The sequence below is a fragment of the Gavialis gangeticus genome, unplaced genomic scaffold (assembly GCF_001723915.1).
Source record: "Gavialis gangeticus isolate Ggan-Ray unplaced genomic scaffold, GavGan_comp1, whole genome shotgun sequence".
Classification (NCBI taxonomy): domain Eukaryota; kingdom Metazoa; phylum Chordata; order Crocodylia; family Gavialidae; genus Gavialis; species Gavialis gangeticus.
In genome coordinates, this window is record NW_017729002.1 from 23542042 (window position 1) to 23549955 (window position 7914).

The 7914-nt window shown below is 50.1% G+C and overlaps 1 long non-coding RNA gene across 1 annotated transcript; it reads left to right on the forward strand.

Moving 5' to 3' along the window:
• Positions 1 to 430: 430 nt before the first annotated feature.
• Positions 431 to 7614, forward strand: LOC109290856. The gene is made up of 2 exons (XR_002095697.1): positions 431 to 1595; positions 6917 to 7614. It is a non-coding gene; the product is annotated as an uncharacterized LOC109290856 (long non-coding RNA).
• The last annotated feature ends 300 nt before the right edge of the window (positions 7615 to 7914 follow it).

The window sequence follows — 7914 nt, forward strand, 5'->3', positions numbered from 1 at the left end:
CAGAGCCTGACCCGACCCCGAGCAGGCGGTGGTGGCAGCGCGGCACCTTTAAGAGGCCGAGGGGCGCGACGGGTCGGGACACGCCCCCGCCCTTAAAGGCGCCGCGTCCTCTCGCAGGAGGCGGTTGGGGCGTGCTGCTGTCGGTGGCGCCACGGGACGGTCTTTTATAAGTTGTTTATGCGTTTACAAGACGTGGTTTGTTGCTAGAGGAAGGCGTGTCTTCCGCTGTTATGACAGACCTCGTCGTGTGTTTAGTTTTTATGTGTATTAATTAATAAGAAGGAGGAAGAACAGCCCCACGCGCGAGCCGCGGGCGCCCGGGCCCAGGATGCCGGCAGGCGTGAGGCAGCGCCGCGGTGCCCCGGGCGGGCTGCGCCCGAGCCGGAGCTGGGACGCGGCGCGGGGGAGCGGCAGGATGTGCCAGGCCGGACCCCCGCGCCGAGCCCGGTCCCGCGCCTCCCCTCAGGGCAGCTCCGTGCTCTGGACGGCGCAGTCATCCCCGACCGGCTCCGCTGCCGCCCTCTACGCCTGATCTCCTTGCGCAAGACGATCCCGCCGACATCCCGCCCGCCAGCGTCACGGACGGCCGCGTGGCCTGTCCCATGCTACCGGCACCCGCAACTGCTGGAAGAAGGAGCCACTTTGCAACCTCTCTGGGCTGTTGTAGCTGGGGAATCCTTCTAGATAAACCCACCAAGAGCCCTTCTGCATTAAAGGTCGGACAGGCAAGAGCCCTTCCAACCGCCGGCTGGGACGAGGGGAAATCCTTGAGGGTCAGGTGTAAGAGTGGAGGGGTGGGCGAACACCATGGCCTCCTGAAGCCCATAGGGACAAGATGGGGCACGTCGCGGTGGGTGAGCCCTCTTGGTTCTTTAAAAGTTTTCAACTCTTAGGAAGTAAGGGGGGGGCTGCTTTCATCAGCTGTGAATCTGGGAAGCACCACAGGCTAGCACATAAAAACAAGAGTCTGCCTCCAGACCCTGATATTGCAAGTGACTCCATATGGACAAGTCCTTGCATCACACCAGGCCTTGCTTTATCTGCTTGCATAACCAGGTGTAATAATTTCTGTCTCCTGAGGGCTTTGCGAAGCTTAATTTGTTAATGTTTGTGAGGTGCTCGGCAATCAGAAAAGCAAAATATCATCATCAGATGCAACTCATTTTACCAGAGTGACACTGAAAGAATCCAAGATGCAGTCACCACCTTCCACTGCTTTTGTTTTGTTTCTGCTTTTAGGCAATTGGTCTGCACAGACTTAAGCTGACAGGCAGCTAAATATTTGGTCATCATCTGGTACACATCAGTAGATGCTTGCTGAAACCCAGGGGCTCTGCTGACTTATATCAGCTAAAGATCAGGCTGTCTATACTGTAGACGGAGCTCACTATTTTATGATGCTTTCAGCTATTTCGATTGCTCTTAATGAATGTTACCCAGCAGCGCTTTCAAACTTCCTGACAAAATCATCACTTGTGAGCAGTGGAGTGTGATCAAAGCAAGGAGGGAAACGGAATACAAATCCAGGCCAGTGATTCAGTTTCTAACTGAAATAAACTGAAGAGCTTTTCAAACCAGGATTAAATTCAGCCTCTGTAGGTACATCTACACAAGACATTTACTGGGGAGTAGACTAATTAGCCCTGCAGTACTCATCTCAGCATCTACATGTTTGGCCCTATTAGGCTGCAGGAAACTAATAAGCTTCACAGCTGGTTAGTGCTTGTAAATGCAAGTACTAGCCTGTTGTGGAGTTTTTTTCATGTACAGCAGTGCACGTGCGGATGCTGACCTGGATGGTTGGGGTATGAGGCTGCTTCAGTCCAGAGGCTGCCTGCCAGTTAGCCCTGTGCTGGAGCACCCTTATGCCCCTGCCAGCCCTTCTGTAGCACATCAAGCTGGGTCAGAGCAGTGCCAGGCCATAGGCCCCTTGCCAGCTGGAACTGCTCCAACCTGGCTAAATGCGCTGAGGTCCTGAGCAGTTGTATAAACAGTCACTCAGGAGCAATAAAATCTGCTGTGATATGCATTAATATACATGTGTAGATGTGCCCAATACATAGCAACTCAGGATAGATGGATGCATACAAAGAAGGTAGCCCTCATCTTTCAGACACACCCAGGTTAGCTCAGCACTGGTGGCAGAGGTTGTAGATAAGCTAGTGATCAGCAGGGATCCTGGTTTTCTCTGACTTAAAAAAATTCCCAATTTTCAATTAAAAAAAAAATCCCAAATCCACATTTTTCCATGATTTAAATTAAATGTCACTAATATATAGGTATGTATATAGTGGGGTTTCATTTTGATCATGGAAAAATGTGGATTTGTGGTTATTTTTTTAAACTGAAAATTGGGGATTTTTTTTAATCAGAGAAAACCAGGATCCCTGGTGATCAGTAGGCAAGGTGCTTGGCTGATTGCAGCCGGTAGCAAGAGAGGGTCCCATTGACACCCAGATAAAATAATCCCCATAAAAGAGAAAAACCTCCATGACATTCACGAGGCACTTCCTTTGTGGGGAAGACAGATGGGAGTAGGTATGGGGGGAAAATTTCTGTGGATCCCATTAGATCCGTATGGGTCATGGGAAATTGGTCTAAGACATATTGCCCCCTGGATCCTGCTGGTGGCTGGAGAGCATTGTCGATGCACCAGCTGTGCTTCTAGAAGCAAGCTCAATCATGGCTGCCCCAGAACCCTATTAAAGTGGTACCCCATGATTGCTTTTCAGCCTTTTGGCTAAAATCAAGTGTGACAGGGGGCACCTAAACTTCTGGTCCTGGGATTGCATGTAGGATGCCAGTCTGGATATGGGGAGCATCTGAACTCCGAGGCCTGCAGGCCTAGAACATCAGATACTGGCCTGGTTGAAGTTATATTGGCTATGGATACCAGTAGGCACAGTTATTGAGCTTTTCTCAGTTGGATTTGGAATTTAATTGGCTATTGGAAATATATAAGGTGCTGCCCCATAGCACAGAATGAGAAACAGTATAAGTAAACAGCCTAAGGTGAATTTCTGTCCTTGGCCCCAGCTCACTCTACAGAGTCTCCCATGGAGCCAGAATTTAGGAGCAAAGAGTGCAGGGGCATGGTGTAAAGGTGAGCACCATCTCCCTCCACACCTGGCTCTGGAGGGATGCATGCAGTCTCAGACAAAGACATATTTTGGGAGCAAATTGAGCTCCATTGCCACTCTCATTCAAACACACCTTGTTCAGCCTCCGTTATCCCTGACGGGGCAACAAATTTAACTTCTCCAGACCCTGTGACACCCAATGGAAAATCAAAGGCACTAACTGGCTCCAGCTGACTGAAGGGTTCCCCTGTACAAAGGCCATGTGTTTCGTCATATACCAAGAGAGAACTGTGTCTGCTTGCATGCATGAGCTATTGCATGTGAAAGGGGCCCCTTCTAGATCGGGTCCTATTTGGGCTGACAGTGGTCTTGGGTAATTCCACTGCTCAAAATCATGGTCTTGTTCTATTGCATTGACATGTAACTGACTTGGATTTGTGTCTCATCTTGAAGGCTGAGTCCATTTTACTCCAGACTGCCCAGGAATAGGGTGGGGGGGTGAGGAACAGATCAGCTCCCCCTTTACACAGATCACTTCTAATCTCCCTGCATGAAGGAAGTAAAAGGCAATTGAAACAGATGGAAGGAAATTGTTTTTCATACTGTGCATACTTAACATGTGGAACTCACTGCCACAAGGTACTGGGAGAACAAGAAAATTCACAGCAGAACATCCCGTTATATTAGATTAAAAAAATTACAAGGGCTGTTACCTCTCAAGGATCAGAGATTGGGGCAAACTCTGGCTGATGAGAGTGAGGAAGAAAACGGTGCAGTTAGTTTGTAGTTTTCTACCCTGGAGTTTCTCCCTGAAGTATCTGCTGCTGGTCAGTGCCAGGAACAGGGAGGGGAGCCATCAGTGTGGTTGCAGAGAAGCTCAGCCTGGCTTAGCAGAGAACCCTTCAGTGAGCTTAAACACAAAAAGGAAGCTTAAAAGAAGTGGAAGCTTGGACAGACGACTAGGGAAGAGTATAAGAATATTGCTTGGGCATGCAGGGATGAAATCAGGAAGGCCAGAGTGCAATTGAAAAATCTTGCCTGCTTTTAGGTAAGGTAACGATCTGCTGGGCCTCAAGTTACTGCAGAGGAAAGGAAATTAGTAGCAACAATACCCTGTGGCTCCCTTTCATTCAGGGCTTGTGAAGGTGAGTAAAGTATCATCATCTCTCTTTAGACCAATGGGAAACCAAGGCACAAAGCAATGAAGTGACTTGTCTAAGGTCATATCATAAGCCAGTGGCAGAGCTTGCATTTGGCTTGGCTCTCCTGACTTCCAGTTTCTTTTTATAAGTGCTAGATGCTGCTGCCAGGACTTCTCTGTCCCAGCCCCCTGGGTTGTGAGGGAACTACGCCTCCACAGTGCAGCCCAGGCAAGGCTGACTTGCAGTTTCTTGTTCAGACTCAACCAGAAGATGCTTAGTCACTGCCCTTTTGATCAGGTGCTGCCTGGCTTTGCCTCAGGGGAGAGCCAGGTTCAGAGGTGACCTTGGGAATTCCTGCTTCTCCAGGCAGTGAGGCCCTGGAGCCTTGTGAAGGTGACACTAGTGACTGGTTTTTTAGGGCAAGGTGCATTTCCCTGCACTTGTGGGCACCCTCTAGTGTCCATCACAGCATTGCAGGCATCTGCCAAGTAGGGGAACACAGAAGGAGTCAAATAAGGGGTAGAGATGAATCATGGTGAGGAGCTAGGGGACACCCTGAAGCATCAGGGTTTGGACCAGCTGTCAGCCCACATCACGAAGACAGGCTGATGGGAGTGGGGGGTTGTATGCAGAAAGAGGTGCCCCATGTGTCCTGGTCTGCCTGGTGGGGCAAAGGCACAGCCCAGCCCAGCCCATGTTGAGGATGCCAGAGCCTAGCTTCCTGACAACACATGTGAGCTTGTTCCTGTTTGTTGCATGTGAGGCCTTTGTATTTTGATGGGTGTCCTGAAAAGCAGGAGGCGTTTTAACCTGGCTTGGCAGAGCACAGAGCTGGGGTCATGTGGATCCCCTCTGAGTGCCAGGTTTTGCACATGAGGGAGTCCCTGGCCAGATTTGGGGGTGGAGGAATGCAGGCAGAAGTGGACAGCAACCTGGAGAGTAAAGGCACAGCGTGCCAGAGCTCCCACTGGAAGCAGTCGCTGTCTTTCTAACTGGATGGTTCACCCAGATGGGGTAAGAAAGGCCACTGGCCCAGGATCTGAGAGACCAGGGTCCTTGCTGTGCCAGGGCTGCGCTGTGTAACTTCAGGCAAGTCACAGTCAGCGCTAATCACCATGGGTAACATTATCTTCCCTCAAAGGGCTGTTGTGAAGCTAAAACCCATTTGGGATGATGTGGCTAGTGATAACTCCAGGGCTTTATCTGGACAGACACAGGAACATACCTGGGTGGGGGCTGCCAGCAGGGTGGGCTGGGCAAAACTATGGACAGGGAATGTTGCCTGATTGGCCCTTTGCTTGCAGGAGAAGCTGTGAGTGATCTGAGATTCATGTGTTGATTCCTTTGGGATGGGGAGTGAGGCAAGTTGTCATCCCTCATTAGGAATTGTTTTAATGATGCGCCGGTGACTGGAGACATCACAAGAAACAGAAGGAAGTGTTTTCATGCAGATGAGCACAGCACACACCTGATGTGGAAAAAGCACAGAATTTACCAGCTTATTGCAGGGATGACAAGCTAGGCTAAAGGCAGCCTTTGAAGTTCCTGATAGAGTCCCTGATGTGAAGGGAGCACCTAGAAAAGAGATTGCAAAACTGACAACAGGGTGGCTGAATTACATGGTGAACTGGTGAATACTGAGTACCTCAACTCCCCTGGCTCCAGTTAGATCTGAGGGTGCTCCGCACCAGACAGGATCAGGACCCTCATGCAGATGCCAAAAGACAATGCCCAGCTGCAGGCAGGAAGTTGTCGGGGTGTTTGTAATCCTTCCCACCAGACATGCATTTGGCATACGCACCAAGGAGACAGTGTTCCAGGCTGATGATGAAATAAAGCTGGTGAAGTGAGAGTTGAAGGACAAAGCTGTCGTCTATGGCCCTGATCCCGTGATGAGCCACCAGCCAGCTGGGCTGTAACAGGGAGGACCACTGTTTGTCTGCCTCCATGTGGTGTGCAGCACACCCCTGGCAGGAGTTGCTCAGCTCCTCCTCAGCATCAGACCCCAACATGACATGTACATGAACCTGCTAAACACCTGATATTTAAACTTGGCTGCTTCCAGTGATGTCTGGACCCAAAGGCCTGTGCTGCTAGGAGCACGGGCATACAGAGGTCAGCAATCATTTAGAACAGCTGTTGCTTGTGCTTGTGACCTGGCCGCCTCCATAGGCTGCCAGTTCCCCCCACTATAGACCACTGCTCCCTTCTGCTGTGTGCCCCTGCCTCTGTCACACACCATACACTGCCGATTTGCAGCCCCAACAACAGCCTGCTGTGGAGGGGAGGGATGGGAGGAGAGAGCATGGGAGAGGGGTGGCTCTGCAGAGAGATCAGCAGCACAGTGGTGGGCAGAGAAGGGGGATGTGCTGGACTGAGCCCTGTGCCCTGATCCTCTGTGCTGCTATGGCCGCATCCAGTCATTTTGCAGCCCATATCCAGCCTCTGGGTCATAAGTTGCAAAGCCAGAGTTTATTGTGTCAGTAAAGCACCCCCAGAGTGGGCACAGATGTTTGGCAGAGCTGTACATCATACCACTATAGTGAAGCCACCCCCAAGCAAAACCAACTCTCCTGGCCTGAGTGGTGTACTGGTGTAGGGCTTTCTCAAGGCATAGCTGTGTTTACCAGAGACCACAGGGCTGCTCTCAGGGCAGACACCTGTAACTCACATTGTGCTGAATTTTTTCTTTAGGCCTGGATGTTGCTCCCCTGGTCAATGGGAGCTCTTGCTTTTGAAAGTTGGTGGAACCAGGATTGCGTTTCTCAAGTCTGGGATTCTGGGCTTCCTCTGTCCAGCTAACGTTGGCTCTCAGGGCATCACCTAGAGGAGGAGGAGGAATCTGAGGCTCCGTTGTCATGTTTTAATGTCTCCCCATATGTTGCCAGTCCCTGAAGGTGGGAAAGAGAGGTCAAGGACAAGGACTGAAAATCAAGACTCCCGGTCCTTGTCCTTATCTTTCCTACTACTGACTCCTTCCTACCACTGACTTCCCACCACTGACTCCTTCGCTGATTTCAAGCAAGTCACTTCACCCCGGCCTCAGTTTCCCCATCCTAAAGAATTCCAACTTTGGAAGGGGTGTTGAGATCCTCAGACAATAGTCCCTGTACACAGGCATCATTTGGTTAATTATTAATAATTCAGTATTTAGCTTCAACCCTTAGGCTGACTGTGTGCTGTGACCACTGCCTGTCATGCTAACCAGGAGGGTCTCTGTCTCCCTGTGCTCCCCTGTCTGTCTGTCTCCCTTGTCTATCTATTTGGTGTTACATTTAGATTACAAGTTCTTTGAGCCAGGAGCTATCTCTGATCTGTGTTTGTACCATGCTTGGCGCAGCAGGGTCCATGCCTGGTGCTACCACGAGAAGGAAAAGAATGATGACAAAATATGCCTATTGTCATGTTTTAATGTCTCCCTATATATTTGCCCTTTCCTGACAGAGGAATACTGAACACTTAAAATACCAAATACTTAAAAGCTTAAGAAACAAACTGTGTTGCACAGGATCAGTGTTTTTTAAGTAATTATTAGGGTTATTTACAGAAATGCTCCAAGGTTCATGTTCCACAGACCCAATCTGTTTGCTCTAGCAGGGGGGAAGGGAGGTGGAGGGCAGAGGGAGATTTACCTGAGTCTGGGCCAGAGGTGACACCTGTTTGTTAAGGAATTATTCTGCTGTTTGCTTGGC